The sequence below is a fragment of the Hemicordylus capensis genome, chromosome 1 (assembly GCF_027244095.1).
Source record: "Hemicordylus capensis ecotype Gifberg chromosome 1, rHemCap1.1.pri, whole genome shotgun sequence".
Taxonomy (NCBI): domain Eukaryota; kingdom Metazoa; phylum Chordata; class Lepidosauria; order Squamata; family Cordylidae; genus Hemicordylus; species Hemicordylus capensis.
Window position 1 is genome coordinate 251,407,256 of NC_069657.1, and position 17,547 is coordinate 251,424,802.

The window sequence follows — 17,547 nt, forward strand, 5'->3', positions numbered from 1 at the left end:
TCTGCATTTATTCACCTTATCCATGACAATGTCACCATTCACCCTATAGATCAGGCATGTAGCCTGGTATCCTTTGCCGACTCATCCCTCGCTTCAGTCCTTTGTAAAATCAGGCTGCTCCTCTCTTCTAAATATAAAAATGCAACCCTTGCGCTCTATCTTGTGCTCAACAAGTGTGATGCACACCGCAGGCCTCTCTCACCTTGATTACTACATTCTTCTCTTTGTTGGTCTTACATTGTCTCACCTCAGTTCCCTCATCTCTGTCCAGCAAGCTGCTGCAAGAATCATATACCTCTTCCATCATGCCGATCATATCATACCTCTTCTTCAATCCCTACACTGGTTTCCTGTCTGCTACAGGATCCTGCATAAGCTTCTAATTCTTACCTTCCAAACCCACCATGGCCTTGCCCCCTGCTATCTCTTCATTCCACATCTGTACCTGTGACCTTTGTTTATTCAGCGTCACCATCCTCAGCCATTCAAAAATGCTCTGCTTCCTTAAATATCTCCTTCCTTTGTCACTTATGTCTGGAATCACTTCCCACAGTTCTTTATTGGTGCCACCTCCCTTACTTTCTTTAAAATCCTCCTCAAAACTCGCAGACTTTGCCCCAACCCTTTAGTCTTCATATTGCACTCTTAGTGGTTGATGCAATGAGGAACATTACTCAAAGCAGTCCTATTCAGATTCAAAGGATAAGTTATTTAAAGGCCTTAATTCCAATGGGACTAGAGGGAAGTTATGATTCATATATTTTTCTACAGATTTTGTTGCCACATTTGTGAAAGTACCCATTTTGACTGCGAATGAATGGGTGATATTTGTGAAGTATGATGGCAGAAAACGATTCGTACCATTGTCTTTTCAGATATCAGATGAACCATATGGTTGTTGTCCCACCAAACCCCGGAGATTGTTAGATCCTTAATAAATGTATAGTGTGAATGATTACCCATAGGAGAGATGGTATCAAGAGTTCTCAAGTTCCCTGCCCCGCTCCTACCAAAATGGATAACATGATGTGCAGTTTGTTCTAATACTCCATAGCACTTGATTCAACATGGATTTTCACCATTTCAAAACTACAGGAGACAAAACTCAAATATGAAATATAAAGCTCTAAATTCCTTTCATATGATTTGCATGTTCTTTCCCCTTTTGTACCATTTCCTATTGTATTTCCCCTTCTTTTGTACCATTTCCTAATATATTGTGATTTTATTATCTCATCTCTGCCTTCAATAATTTCCAAATTAGTCTGCATTTCAGAATGCAATCAACTCAAATTGATTTGATCAATTGATTTGATCAATCAACTCAATTGCTTCAGACTATGGCATGCCCCTTTCCTTTTACCTTTTCCCTGATTGCCAGTTTTTTCCCCATAACTACATGGTCAATGAAACAAGACACACACAAATGTCAAGGTTTTTATTGACAGGTGGTGCTGTTCAAATGGTCTGGACCTCCTTGATTCTAGGGAAAGTCATCCTGGATGTTCTGTTGAGAAGGTTTGTTTCATTTTTCTGATTGGCAGATGCTCTAGAGGCCGACAAAGCTGGGGATGAGGGGAGCCTTTAATCTTTCTTTCCTCTCCTCCCTCTTCTCCTACGACCATGTTTGTGACCTAGAAAAAACCAGAAAACACACATGGTTACTTCTCATGCCTGTTAGGAACAAACCATCATATAGGACATGTGAAGATAAATAATAAAATGTTTACCTTTTCCCTTTTTGCCACGGTGGCGCCTTCCCTTCTTTTTCCCACCCTTTCCTCCATGTCGCCTCCTGCGACGGCGGCGACTGAGGCTCCGGCTCCGGCTGCGTCTGAATCTGGCCATAGGAGATGGTGCTTTTCTCTTCAAGCTCTGTGCAGCTGGAGCACCACCTGTTCTTGAGATGATGGGCTTGTCAGAGCTTAAGGCCTGGAGCTGGCAGTGCTGCCCCTTTTAAAGGCTGGTGTGAAACCTGACAATGGCTCATGACGCGTTCCTTGATTGTGATGAAATGCAGTGGTCTCTCTCTCTCTCTCTCTCTCTCTCTGTGACAAGCCAGTCCTCCTGCCCATTGTAATGGACCATATATGGCAAATTACTCTAGCAGCACAGTAGTATCTCACTGTAATAAATCAGAACATTCGCCATGTTCTTATGTAGATATTATTTTAAAATTAAAACTAAACAAACACTTATTAATTATATTTAAGAAATGAATTTTTAAATTTCACTTTGTGAGATTTCATAAAATGTTTTCCATCCCACCCCACCCCCGCTTTCCTTATTTTATCTTATCCATTTTGTATCCTATGGCTGGGAACTTACAGGAAAAGTAAAGAAACCATTTTGCTTTTTAACACACATTGATATGAGGAATCTGATGTGTATAGAAGATATTTATCGTCAGGTTTTCACCATATATGCAGTACTATATATGTATAACTAGCAGTATTCACCACTAGTGATAAAACAAGACAAGTGCCTAACAACATATTCCTAACAAGTGCCTAACAACATACAACATATAACATATTCTTGTACTTTTATTTTTCAGCTTAAAATGGTGGTTAACATCCTGCTCAGGAAGCTGCCATCCAAGAGGGATGCACGCTTCCTGCTTCTGAGCCAGCCAAGAGTCCATCCATGCAGCTGTCAAAGACAGCAGCTGCTCCATCTCTCCGAAGCTGTGTGTCATCTCCCATTGGGAATGAAGCAATGAGTGAGAATCCCTTTTGGAGCAAGGTTGGGCCACGTTTTTGATCAATTCACAGATTCTGAATAGGAATGTGTTAACAACTTGTTTCCTTATGTTAGTTATCAAGTGGCCATGTTTACCCTGTTGTCTTTTAAAATTAGTGGGGGAAAGGTATGTGCTGAACCTCCTAGACTTAGTAGGATTAGTCCTAGTATTTGGATTCTATTCATTAGAGTTGTAACAACAGTCAGGCATCTAAAATTGTCATAATTTTATTTGCATTGTTAGCCAGCTGCGCTTTTATAAAAATATGGAGTATTATGTTTTGTGCCTGTTATTATATGTTTATGGTCACAATAACTTAAATTGAACACTTAGCAGTATGTGCGGTGGTATCTGTGTATTCAATTAAATATAAATGGCTATAACTACACTCCTGTGCCTCCTTTAGTTGGTTTCATCATTACAGTCTCAACAAACACACTAGATGTTTAGATTTTGGCCAACAAATCAACACTGTTTCAGAGGTTATTTCCACCAACTTCTCTTATTTGAGTGACCAAGGGTACAATCCACTCAGAACTAAGAAAACCTAGTGGCTGACATCCAGACTAAAGAAGCACTAGTATAATGAGAGAAGCACTGGTGTGGCATCAATGCTTCTGAAGAGGGATGTTGGTGGTGAAGAAGTTTGAATCTCCCCTTCCTCTGGATGTACCCTGTGCCACTCAGAAATGTCCCTGGCTGCATAACCCTCAAGGACATATTTTTCAGGGGCACAGAAGTGCTTCTGGGTAAAGGGGAGGTTGTCAAAATCACAGCATAAGTGATATAGCTGAGTGAGTTGAACTCACTCCAGTGCTTCCCCCATAGCCAGGGGGACAGCCACCATTGGGCAAACAGGTTCAAAGAACCCGGGCCAGCACCAATCAGAAGCGGGGACATTACTTCGGTCCCAAACGGGGCTGCGTGGTCCCATTTGGAGCTGAAATTGGGCAGCACAGCCAGAGTGACTCTCCCTGCCTTAAAGCCGGGAGAGCCGCTCCTGGTCTCGCTGCCAACGCAGTGGGGCCGATCGATCTCCCTCCCAAACGGGGCTGCGCGGCCCCATTTAGGAGAGAGATTGGCCCGCAATGCATTGGCAGAGCGGCCGGAATGGCTCTCCCTGCCTTTAAAGCAGGGAGAGTTGGTCCGGCCCACGCTGCCCAATGCAGCGCAGGCCAATATCCCTTCCAAACGGGGCTGTGCGGCCCCGTTTAGGAGGTAGACCACGCCCCTCCGTCTGACATCACATGCAGGGACATGGCTAGCTGGGCCCCTGCATCTGATGTCAGACACAGGGCCAGGGGGCCACAGCGGCAGCCGCACACAGGCCGCCACCAGCCTCCTTACGCTCCTGCCCATATAACTGCTGCTTCATTATTCTGGATGTCGGTCTTTGACTTATATATATATATATATATATTTTTTTTAATATAAAAAATTTCTATACCACCCAAAACTCAAGTCTCTGGGTGGTTTACAACAAAATAATAAAAACAGATAAAAAGATTGAAACATTACAACAATTGAAATGAAAAGTGTTAAAACTATTACAAACACAATTAAAACAGTATCTAATTAAAGCGTGGGTGAACAAATGTGTCTTGACTGCCTTTTTAAAAGTTGTAAGAGACAGGGAGGCTCTTATTTCAGCAGGAAGTGTGTTGCAAAGCCTCGGGGCAGCAACAGAAGAAGACCTGTTCCTAAGTAGCCACCAGACAAGCCGGTGGCAACTGCAGATGAACCTCTCCAGATGATCTCAATGGTTCACAGCGAAGAAGGTGTTCTTTTAAATATTTCATCCAACAGTGCTCCACACCCATAAGCCAACATTTTGTCAACCCCCCAAATATGTTGCTGATTTATAAATAAGGCTTTTAATATTTTAGGCATGTGGAATTCTAGCTCCTTGCCCTGTAGAAACTGGGTCTTTGTGCTATTCTGACAATGTTAGTGTATCATGTAAATCACAAATGAGGACTGTGACAGAATTAGTTCAGCTAGATTACATTCTTATTATGTCTATTACTTTGTACTCTTTTTGAGTCTCCAAAGAACAGATGCCAGCATGTGCACATGGAGACACACAACACAAATGCAGAATTATGAACTGAGAAAGACTGAACCCATGCTGATTTCAGAAAATTGCAAGGTTAGACTTTAAAGCATTATTCAGTTGATATTTTCTGGGTGTGTGCTGTTCTGCACTAATAGAAGCTTTGTTTTTTGGGGGGGCAGCCACCAAAGGGCTAAAATTGCCCACCTGCATGCCATTGGACCAGTCCAAAACCACCATTTTTTAAAATGACCTGAGAGCTCAATCATGGAACTCTGATAAAGTGTCTAGCTGGGCTTTCAAATAATCAAATTAACGCTTAGACCTTAAGAACCTCATTTGATTGAGCAACCTCAAAATAACTTCAGTCCACTAATACAGTACTCATCCTTTCCACTCCAATGAAACTAGCTGTGGCAGTCTGTGATGCTTCAGAAAATATATGTGACATTTGTATTCCACCCCTTCCTCCAAGGAGGTCAGAGTTGTGTTGTATCTTTGAACAACCTTGTGAGGTTTGTTAGGCTGAGAGATAGGGATTTGCCCCATGCTAAATCTCAGTGAGCTTTAAAGCCGAGCATGGATATGAACCTGGAATTACTATAACAATTCAACATTCCAGAATTTAAATGGCTTTATCCAACCTTAGCCTTTACCATGGGAGAGGTTAAAAGTAAAAACTTGGGGCAGGGGGAGAGCCCAAGATATTGAGTATGGAAACATCCATGTCAAATTCAGTACCATTTAATGCTTTGGAAAACTCACTTCCTGTGCCAACTAGAATGTTTCTACCCTGAAAACCTAAGTGATTGATAAGACAATGAATGTTGAGTCATATCTACATAATTTAATAGTTACTTTAAAGATATATGTGCTTTTTGCCACAAGACTTTTATATAAGATCTGTTTTTAAAAACGCTCTTGGAACATTATTTTGTGGTGTTTGTAACTTTGCTTTGTTCACCTACATCTGCTCATCATAATAGCATGAAGCCTCCTGGAATGATATTCAGACCCACACATGCTATGTCCACATTTATTGACAAGGTTCAAATGGTTTCAGCCTCCACAATTCTTTGGTAATTCTTTCTGAGTCTTCAAAAAGAAGGGGTGATTGTGTTTCACTTTTTTGCTTTGCAGAGACTTTAGTGAGATGAGTGACTTAAAACCAAGGCCACCAGACACCATGACAGTGGAAAAGCTTAGTCGCGATCTCTCCTTCTTCGCTTTCTCCCCCTTCTGAGACCACGTGATCTATGACCTGCAACAAACACCAATTAGTTATTGTCTAATATTCAAACTTACTTCCAGTATATAGTTATAAGGTTCAATGTCCTAGATGATATAAGGATTGTTACCTCTCCTCCCTCTGCCTTGGCGTCATCTTCTCCTCCTCCTTCCAGATCTACCTCCTTGACTGGCCCTTCGGCGATGCCTGCGATGGAGATGGGTTAGGCTCTGGCTCCTGCTGCGTTGGAATCTGGCCATTTCCCCCGCTACATTTGAATCTGGTCAAGTGCTTGTCCTTGTGAGCACCACCTGTCCTTGATAACCCTTTCAGACCTTGTGATTTGCTCTGGCATCTTTGATAATTTAATAAGCAAACTGCAATGCTAATACAGACTAATGAAGTCACATTCATTTGTGACAAAATGCAGATCATGGGCCTCCCTATCTGGGACTACAAGAGGTGTGTGTGTCCGTGTAAAATAATTTAAGAAGAAGCACTGTTGTTCTAAAAATTTGTACCCTGAAGTTTTATACACATGCACACTTTTTTTTTTTTTTAAGAAAGTGCTAAACGTCAAGGAGAGTGATGGTGTCCTGAGAACAATGGGGAAAGAAATGTGAATGAGAGATGTTTGGGCTGGTGGAGGGCAGATCTTTTGATATGAGAGTTTGGGGGAGCAATCATGGAGAGAGGAGCTTAGATGTCTTGGAGTTGGGAGCTGCATGAGCAACAAGGAACTTGTGACAACAGTGATGCTGATAAAAGCTTTTGTCAGACAAAATGTGGAAGGGCATCACATTGGAGGTTTATGCCAAGGTGTATTTTGAGAACACTGATCCTACTTCTGGCACCCTCCCCATTAAAGCCAATTATTACTTGATTTAAAATATCTGAGCATCTACTGTGTTATGTGACCCTGCAACCCAATGCCTCTATTCTAAAGAATTAAGGGGATTCCTCTTTCATATCCTTGATGTTTGAGTTTATGATAAACAAGTGTATAAAAGCTACCTTCTCAGGAGCCCTTGGTATTATCCAGAACTTCAAGTATCTAAAAGGTGTTCAGATCTCTAGACTGCTCTCATAGAAAAGATGAAGAAATAATACATATGTTTAACCTTTTGCTATCTTATTTTGCCTCCAAAAAACCTTTGAGATTGTGTTTGCGGAAAAAGACTATCTATCTATCTATCTATCTATCTATACATACACACACACACACACACACACACAATATCTATCTATCTATCTATATTTGTAATAACAAGAAAATGAATTTGATTCCTATCTTTTCCCCTTTACTCAAATGCCACTGAGTTTTTAATGACTGCATTAAAACTACAACGAAACATCTGAGAACTAGAGAATGAAATATTTAGGGAGACGCCAAAGACAACATGAGTTTTCATGAGTTTATTGACAGACAGACATGTCAAGCTCCTTTAATAGGAGTGCTCCTGGATTTTGCAGTCTTCCCTCAGGTCATCGGTGACTTATTCGATGACTTCCCTTTTCATGGCAGATGCCTGGTGGTGACTCACTGGTGCCAAAGATGGAATTCCTAAGTATTATGCGAAAGGCAGTTACTGGGAATGTCTTCTTCCTCTCCAGTAGTAGTATGTGTTACAGACACGTACATACCCTGTCCAAGTTGGGATGGGGGGTGGGGAATAAACAGTACAGTATTGACTATTACAGTATTATTCTGTTGAATACTAAGCAAAACCCATTCATCCTCAATCAGATATTGGCTTTTGAGCAAACTGCCAAGCATAAGACAACCACCCAATATAATGCAACACATATGAACCTTAAACTTTACCTCTTCTCTTCTTTATTGGCATATCAGCACCTGACTTGCATCTTCCATTTTTTCTACCAGTACGACTTCTGCGAATCCTCCCAGACATACTAGTTCCGTGCCTTGACATCTTTCTTGATGTTTCAGGAATCCAGGAGCAAAGACATTATCACTTTGCTTGGCACAGCCAAGCTGTCTACTCTGATGTTGTGGGAGTTTCTAATCAATTGTACCTCAACTCCCACTTTTATAAAATCTGGAGCAGTATAACACATTGTCATAGTGGCCCTTTGTCCGTTGAAACACGACCATAAATAGTAACATGGACATATTTGGCGGGGGGCAGACATGCTTGAGGTAGCTCATATTTTCTCTGAATGCTATTTGTTCCATGATTATTACATAGCACAATCATCAGATATGAAATTTCAAAATGCCCCTGCTAATTGAGCAAAGAGTAACCTTTTAAAGTGAAGATTCTCTAATTTAGAAAGGGGAGAGCAACTGGCCCTATCCATCTCCAGCACAGCATCCCTCCAGCATTTCTTTTTAGATGTTGAGCCCTTTCAGACAGGGAACCATCTTATTTGTGTTTTTCTGCGTAAACCCCTTTGAGAACTTTTCTTGAAAAATCAGAATATAAATATTCACGGCAGTAATAGTAGTAGTGCAAAATGAGAGAGAGCAGTAACAATGGTCTGCTATTAACAGACCTCAAGCATTTATTCCAGGCATCTTGCTTCAGCTTAGGATGCCAGTCCAACTTTTACAACACAGAACTATATTGGTTTATTGGGCACAGTCTCACATTCAGTCATATTTCCAAAACCAAGATCATACTAGAATAATAGATATGTATATTCTTATACAATTCAACAGTTTAAGATGCTGTGAGAGCTTTTTTGCTTCAGGCATGTGAAACTTAATAGTACTTTAATATTCTCTGTTGGGTATTAGAATGGAATTTCAAATATTTCCTGAAACCTGAGTTAAAGACTACTTGAATAGTGTTGAACAGTACAATAATCTTGAAGCAGATAACTATAATTTTGCACAGTAATGTTAGATCCTGTTGCTTCTAACTTTTGCAAAATTAATTTCTTGTTTGGTACAATTAATTCAGCCACCCCTGCAGATTCAAAGTCACAGTTTAACTGCTACACACCTAGCCTTTCTAACTGTTCAAAGAGTTGCTGTACAGATCAGACCTCACCCTCTTCCAAGCATATGGAAAAACACAAGTACAAGCATGTGAATAAAGGTGATCCAATTAACATAGTTTACTAGGACTTCCAAAAAGCTTGTGACAGACTAGCTGGGTGACTCTGGGCCAGTCACTTCTCTCTCAGCCTAACCTACTTCACAGGATTGTTGTGAAAGAGAAATTCAAGTATGTAGTACATCGCTCTGGGCTCCTTGGAGGAAGAGCGGGATATAAATGTAATAAGAAGAAGAAGAAGAAGAAGAAGAAGAAGAAGAAGAAATGTTCATGTCTGGATTGGTAACTGGTTGAAGGCCAGGCAACAGAGAGCAGGAATAAAGGGATGGTTTTCAAAATGGAGGAAAGTGAGAAGTGGGGTCCCCCAGAGATCTGTATTGGGATTAGTACTCTTTAACTTATTAATAAATGATCTAGAAATTTGCAGACAACATTAAACTATTTAGGATAGTGAAATCCAAAACAGATTGCAAGGAGCTCCAAAAGGATCACTCCAAACTGGGTGAGTGGACAACAAAATGGCAAATGCGGTTCAATATAAGCAAGGTAAAGTGATGCATATTAGGGCAAAAAGAACCCCAACTTCACATATACATAGATGGAGTCTGAGCTATCGGGGATTGACCAGGAGAGAGATCTTGGGGCCATGGTGGACAGCTAGTTAAAAGTGTCAACTCCGTGTGCGGCAGCTGTGAAAAAGATAAATTCCATGCTAAGGTTCATTAGGAAGGGGTTTGAAAATAAAAATGTTAATATTATAATGCCATTATACAAATCTTTGGTGCCACCACATTTAAAGTACAGTTCTGGTCACTGTATCTTAAGAAAGACCTTGTGGTATTGGAAAAGGTGCAGAAGAGGGCAACCAAGATCAGGGGGGCCTGAAGCACCTCCCTTATGAGGCAAAGCTATAGCATCTGATACTTTTTCATTTGGAAAAGAAGAGACTACAGGAAGACATGATAGAAGTGTATAGAGTAGCGAGAGTGGACAGAGAAATTTTCCTCTCTCACACACAACACTAGAACCGGGGTTATCCCATGAAACTGATGGCCAGGAAATTTAGGACCAAAACAAGAGGAAGTACTTTTTCACATAGCACATAATCTATGGAATTCTCTGCCATGGGATGTGGTGATGGCCCCTTGGCTTTAAAAGGGGCTTGGACAAATCCATGGAGGATCAATGGCTGCCAGTTTGGTAATTATAGACCACCAACCTCAGAAGCAAGATGCCTCTGAATACCAATTGCAGAGGAGCTACAGCAGAAGATAGGGCATGCCCTCACCTCTTGCTAGTGGGCTTCTCAGAGGCATCTGTTGCACCACTGTGTGAAACAGGATGCTGGTGTGATCCAGCAGAGCTGTCCCTATGTTCTTATTTTATAACAACATTTTTCAAACTCTGTTCAGAAGCGAGACGAAGTGACTGGCTGAAATCATCACTACTAACAAGTTATATCACAGAGGAAAGCTATGGGACTAATGTGATACTTTGTTTTCATTACAGTTTTAGTCATACTCACATGTGTATGGCACTAGGGATGTGCATGGAACCAGTAACTGCCGGTTCGAAAGTGTGTGTGGGGGATAGCTTTAAGGACCAGGGAGGGTGCTCTTATACCCTGCCTCCACTGCATTTCCCCTGCCAGCACTCTGTTTAAAAACGGTCCCGCGGGGCAGCAGCGTACCTCCTTGCCACCCTGGTGCACATTGGACCAGAAGTACCAGGTACGCGTGCAAGTCTGATGAACACAAGCACGAGCGCGATGTGTGAGCACATGCATGCAGCATGCGTACACGCACTAGATACTTCCGGGGGTATTTCAAGTCCAACATGCACCAGGGCGGCAAGGAGGTTCGCTGCCACTCCGCAGGACCATTTTTTAACACAGTGACAGTGGGGGAAACACGGTTGGGGGTGCAAGAAGAGACCATAATATGGTTTCATCTTGAAGAAACCATATTACTCCTATATTACAGGAGTTGCACTGGCTGCCAATAAGTTTCCGGGCAAAATACAAAGTGCTGGTTATAGCCTATAAAGCCCTAAACAGCTTAGGCCCACAGAATTTAAGAGAGTGCCTTCTTCTGCATGATCCCCATTGTCCACTGCGTAGATCGGGGGAGGCTCGTCTGTGGCTACCTTCATGTCATCGGGTGGCCATACAGGGATGAGCCTTCTCTGTTGTTGCCCCGAGACTTTGGAACACGCTTCCCGTGGGAATAAGAGTCTCCCCACCTCTAGCAGCTTTTTAAAAGTGTCTAAAGACTTATCTTTTTACCCAGGCCTTTTAGCTTTTTAACTTTGTAACTTTCTAAACTTTTGATTATTTATTGATTGTTTTAAACTATTATTAGTATTTAATTGATATTTTGTTTTTGTTTGTTGTGATCTGCCCTGAGACCTTGGGTTGAGGCGGTATAAAAATGCGCTAAATAAATAAATAAATAAGAGCACTCTCCCCGGTCTTTAAAGCTATCCCCTCCATCTTTGAAACAGTCAGACTTTTGAACCAGTTCGGAGGTCCACGAAAAGGCCTCCGAACCTGTCTGTGCACTTCCCTATTGCGTTATGCATACAATCAAGAAAATTCTCCATAGTACTTGCAAAGAAAACAAAATCTCAACATTAACTACCTCTACAATCCCACGCACACTTTCTTCTTAGGATAGGTAGTGGGGACAGCCTGCACAGTGGGACTATTGAACACAGTGAATACACCTTCAAGGATTGCACTACACAAGGAATGTAAGCATATGCAACAATTTAACAGCATCATGTTAGCCCTATCCTGTATATTACACTTGCTATATCTGTTCTTATATTTGCCATTCAGAAACAAAGAGCTTCAAGTTGGACATTTTCACATCTGCATTATGTTCTTCTTAAGGAGCAAACCGAGAAACCTCCCTTCAAACACGTAATTATTGTCCTAAGGTGCTGGTAGGTGAATGTTGCTTCCATCCACATATTGGCCTCTCTCATGCCCCCATTTTATTATATATTGGGCCTGTAATTGGCAACCCATTTGTAGCCCCTGTAATTAGCAACCCATTTGTAGGTGAAGAAATTGAATCAGAACTGTGCAAATCCCAAGTAACTATGCAGAGTAGTATTATTTAACATTTACTAAAGTGCCATAAAATTATCCACAGTCTTCTATTATATTTCATTTCTCAAATCACAGTGGGTAGCATTTTTGAAAGCAACTTAGGAATCCGTTTCAAGGACAAAACCAAATTCCCATCAGAGACACAGTTAAAGGAAAGCTTATTAACACAGGAAGCTACAGCTTTAAAATCTTTAAATACTGATGGCTAGCCATAAACAATTTCAGATTTCAAAAAGAAACATTCAAAACCCATTTTTTAAGATGACTTACAGAACAGGTATCCTTCACAGAAGCACTGCAGAAATATTTCAAGTGCTAGTTGTATTATTTGTCATAGCACTAAATTTAAATTACTTCATATTCCTAGCCATTATACAACCATAATATTGATTTTTATTTTTTTTTACCAAGGGACTCATTGAACAGTTTGTATGTATGCATCTGAAATCTGCTTACTTGCAGACAAGTAGGGATTTTCCCTTAACATGGGATCAAGCTGTTGGGGGAAATCACTTTCCGATTCCTATTATTTGAGAATAATAAGGAATACTCCTTTTCTTACTTCCCATTACCTGAAAGTGAGAACTAAATTCACAAAAGGTTGCTCTAGTACTATAGACAAATTCAGTCTAATCAACTATCATTAATATAATAGCCATGCAACAAATGTACAACTGAAGCTAAATGAAACAAACTTATTAAGTAAATAGAAAAATTTCAAGTATATTTGAAATTTTTCTGTGAACTTAATAATTCATTTAGTTTCATTTGCCTATATGTTATATATTAACAACGGATGATTAGACTAAACTGGTCTATACTACTATTTATCTTTTTGTGAGTTTAGCATCAAATGGTACCTCTCTTTTGCAGGCTGTTTGTTGCGTTATACTTGGCAGTAACTACCACTGAATTAGGACTAGCACTTTAATAAGTTGTGTAAGATCGCAGCCTCATTGCATCTGGCTTATGATGCTGGGAACAGTTTTCTGTGTTGCATATTGCACTACTTGTTTGCATGTGGCATCGGGCTCATGTGTATTGTGCGATCCAAATAATATTTACTCAAAAGTAAGCACTAATTAGTCCAACAGAAAGCATGATTACGGATTGTAGGCTAAATCCTATAGTAAGAATGTATGGACAAGTACCTGCAAGATCAGGGCCAGCAATTCCATATTCTGTTATAGATGGTGGCACTGAGTGTGGTTACATGCAAAATGGTCTTAAGCATGTTTACTTACTTCCACTACCCAACCTGGAAGTAAGAACTAAATTCTCTAACGTTTGATCTAGAACTATAGACCAATTCATAGGGATGTATGCAAAACTGGAAAACCCAATTCGACTTGAATCAAACTCAAGATGAATCAGGTCCTGTCAAGCTTGAAGCTATAATGGTAAAAGATTCCCCTTTGGAAGTGAGGACCAGGGTGCTTTGTTAAACCTAGTTAGGGCAGGAGAGGAGTTAAAGTTTACCTTAAAGGTGCCGTCGGTGACAGCTGCGGGGGTGACTACAGCAGTTCTTCCCCACCCCTGCTGGAGCAGGCAGGCCCAGTTCAGGCCTGTTTTGGGCCCAGTTCAGGCCTGTGCATGTGCATGGAGGTCAATAAAATGGCTTCTGTGCATGCGAGGAGGCCATTTTATTGACCTCCGTGCATGTGAAGAGGCCCAAACTGGGCCTGCCTGCTCCGGCAGGGGGTGGATACGACAGCCACTCCATGAGTCAAAGGTAAACTTTGACTTCCCTCTCGCCCCACTATGTTTAACAAAAAATCCTCTCCCCGCCCCCACCCCCCGCGCCAGCTTTACTGGTAAAGGGGAATCCTTACTGGATTCCTTACTAATGAGTTTCGAGCCAGTTCAAGCCAAACCAGGCCCGGTTCGGCTCGACCAAAGCTCCTTCAAGCCTAATGCCTTCAAGTCGAGCCAGCTCATACACTCCTATAATAGCCATCCAACAAACATACAACCAAAGCTAAATGAAGTTGGGTGAAAGAGAATTTACTCCATATCTGCGCATGCTTCCAATGCAATCCCAGTTTGAAACTAGTATACAAATAAATTTCCAACAGAGGTCAGGCCTAGGTACGCACGAGCACCCGATACTTCCAGCCACTTCCGGAAGGTAAGCAGGAGTGCTTGGTTGCTAATGCAGAAATAGATATAGTGGGCATAACAGAAACATGGTGGAACAGTGAGAACCAATGGGACACTGTTATCCCTGCGTATAAACTCTATAGAAAGGACAAGGAGGGGCACTTTGGAGGTGGAGTAGCACTGCATGTTAAAGAAGGCATACAGGTGAAACTCGGAAAATTAGAATATCGTGCAAAAGTCCATTAATTTCAGTAATGCAAATTAAAAGGTGAAACTGATATATGAGACAGACGCATTACATGCAAAGCGAGATAAACCAAGCCTTAATTTGTTATAATTGTGATGATCATGGCGTACAGCTCATGAAAACCCCAAATCCACAATCTCAGAAAATTAGAATATTACATGGAACCAAGAAGACAAGGATTGAAGAATAGAACAATATCAGACCTCTGAAAAGTATACAGTGTACTGTGCTTGATTGGCCAGCAAACTCACCTGACCTGACCCCATAGAGAATCTATGGGGCATTGCCAAGAGAAGGATGAGAGACATGAGACCAAACAATGCAGAATTGCTGAAGGCCGCTAATGAAGCATCCTGGTCTTCCATAACACCTCATCAGTGCCACAGGCTGATAGCATCCATGCCACACCGCATTGAGGCAGTAATTGCTGCAAAAGGGGCCCAAACCAAGTACTGAATACATATGCATGCTTATACTTTTCAGAGGTCCGATATTGTTCTATTCTTCAATCCTTGTCTTCTTCCTTGTTTCACCTGTAGAATCTAAAAAGCTAGAAAACCTAGGCAGACTGGAGTCCTCCACAGAAACCCTGTGGGTGACAATACAAGGCCTGAAAGGGAACGTGCTACTGGGGACATGCTATCACCCTCCGGATCAAAACGCTGACAGTGACTGGGAGTTGCAGGAGGAAATCAGGGAGACGTCAAGGAGAGGCAGGGCTGTAATAATGGGTGACTTCAATTACCCACACATAGATTGGGTACATTCACAATCAGGTAATGACAAAGAGGTCAAATTTCTAGATACGCTAAATGACTGTGCCCTAGAACAGTTGGTCTTGGAACTGAACAGAGAGAAGGCAACCTTGGACTTAATTCTGAGTGGCACCCAGGACCTGGTGCGTGATGTCAGTGTCATCGGCCCTCTAGGGAACAGTGACCATAGTGCCATCAAATTCAGCATACATGCAGGGAGAGAAGCACCAAGGAAGTCTAACACAGACACTTTGAATTTTAGAAGATGAAACTTCTCCAAAATGAGAAGTATAGAAAAGAAAGCTGAAAGGGAAAAATCAGGAAAGTCACTTCATTCCAGAATGCATGGTGCAAAACCACTCCAGAATGCATGGAACAAAACCACAATACTAGAAGCCCAGTTAGATTGTATACCCAAAAGGAGGAAAGGTACCACTACGTCCAGGAGGATGCCAGCATGGCTAACAGGTAACGTTAAAGGAAGCCATACAAGGGAAGAAGACTTCCTTCCAAAATTGGAAGGCCTGTCCAAATGAAGAGAATAGAAAGGAACACAAACAATGGCAAAAGAAATGCAAGGTGACAATCAGGGAGGCAAAAAGAGAGTTTGAGGAACATTTAGCTAAACGTATCAAGGGGAAAAACAAAAACTTCTTTAAATACATCAGAAGCAGGAAACCTGTCAAGGAGGCGGCTGAACCATTAGACAATGAGGGAGAGAAAGGGATTATTAAGGAGGATATGGAGGTTGCAGAGAAGCTAAATGAGTTCTTTCCATTCATCTTCACGGCAGAGGATACTGAGCATAAACATGTTCCTGAACCAGGCTTTTCGTGGATGGAGGCGAAATAACTGAGTCAGATAGAAGTGACAAAAGATGATGTTCTAAACTGTCTGGAAAAACTGAAAACTAACAGATCACGAGGGCCGGATGGCATCCATCCAAGAGTCCTCAAAGAACTTGAATGCGAAATTGCCGACCTCCTTGCTAAAATATATAACTTATCCCTGCAATCGGGCTCTGTACCAGAGGACTGGAAAGTAGCAAATGTAACAACGATTTTCAAAAAGGGATTCAGGGGCAATCTGGGAAATTACAGGATGGTTAGCTTCATGTCCATTCCAGGCAAATTGATGGAAAGCATCCTCAAGGAAAAAAATGTAAAGCACATAGAAGAACAGGCCCTGCTGGGAGTGAACCAGCATGGCTTCCGCAAAGGTAAATCTTGCCTCACAAACCTTTTGGAGTTCTTTGAGAGTGTCAAGTGTGTGGATCAAGGTGATCCAGTTGACATCTTATACCTGGACTTCCAAAACGCTTTCGACAAAGTTCCTCATCAAGGACTCCGGAGGAAACTTAGCGGTCATGGGATAAGGGGACAAGTACATGTGTAGATTGCTAACTGGTTGAAAGACAGGAAACAGAGGGTAGGTATAAATGGAGAGTTTGCACAATGGAGGGAAGTAAGAAGTGAGGCCCCCCAGGGATCTGTACTGGGATCGGTGCTTTTTAATTTATTCATAAACGATCTAGAAGCAGGGGTCAGCAGCGAGTTGGCCAAATCGGCAGATGTTTGCAGAAAGATGCAAACTCTTTCAGGTAGTGAAATCCAAAACGGATTGTGAGGAGCTCCAAAAAGATCTCTCCAAGTTGGGTGAGTGGGCGACAAAGTGGCAAATGCGGTTCAATACTGGCAAGTGTAAAGTGATGTACATTGGGACAGTATACGCTGATGGGATCTGAGCTGTCGGCAACTGACCAGGAGAGGGATCTTGGGGTCATGGTGGACAGCTCGTTGAAAGTGTTGACTCAATGTTCGGCAGCTGTGAAAAAGGCCAATTCCATGCTAGGGATTGTTAGAAAGGGGACTGAAAATAAAACGGCTAATATTCTAATGCCCTTATACAAAACTATGGTGCAGCCACACCTAGAGTACTGCATACAGTTCTGGTCACTACATCTAAAGAAGGACATTGTATGTCCTTAAAATTTTCTTATGGCAGGACATATGAATTTAATTACCTTCAATGTTAAGGGACTAGGAACACCACAAAAAAAAGAACGCAAATTCTTAGATATTTAAAAAAACAAAATGTAGATGTGGCCTTCCTACAAGAAACACATATGGCAGAAAAAGACATTCACAGGCTTAAACAGAGCTGGGTGGGCCATGTTGCGGGGTCCTCTTCCAAGTCAAGAGGGTTGGCAATCCTAGTTCATAAGCGCATCATGTTCAACCCCCTTAATGTAGAGGCAGACCCCCTAGGAAGATTTATCATTGT

The 17,547-nt window shown here is 41.6% G+C and overlaps 1 protein-coding gene and 1 long non-coding RNA gene across 8 annotated transcripts in view; one reads left to right on the plus strand and one right to left on the minus strand.

Annotated features, from left to right (window-relative positions):
* Positions 1 to 17,547, minus strand: part of WDPCP (WD repeat containing planar cell polarity effector) — a 350,788-nt gene that overhangs the window by 322,869 nt on the left and 10,372 nt on the right. The gene's annotated exons all lie outside the window — the stretch shown is intronic.
* LOC128339864 (uncharacterized) lies at positions 3,841 to 6,907 on the plus strand. The gene is made up of 2 exons (XR_008313281.1): positions 3,841 to 4,892; positions 6,200 to 6,907. It is a non-coding gene; the product is annotated as an uncharacterized LOC128339864 (long non-coding RNA).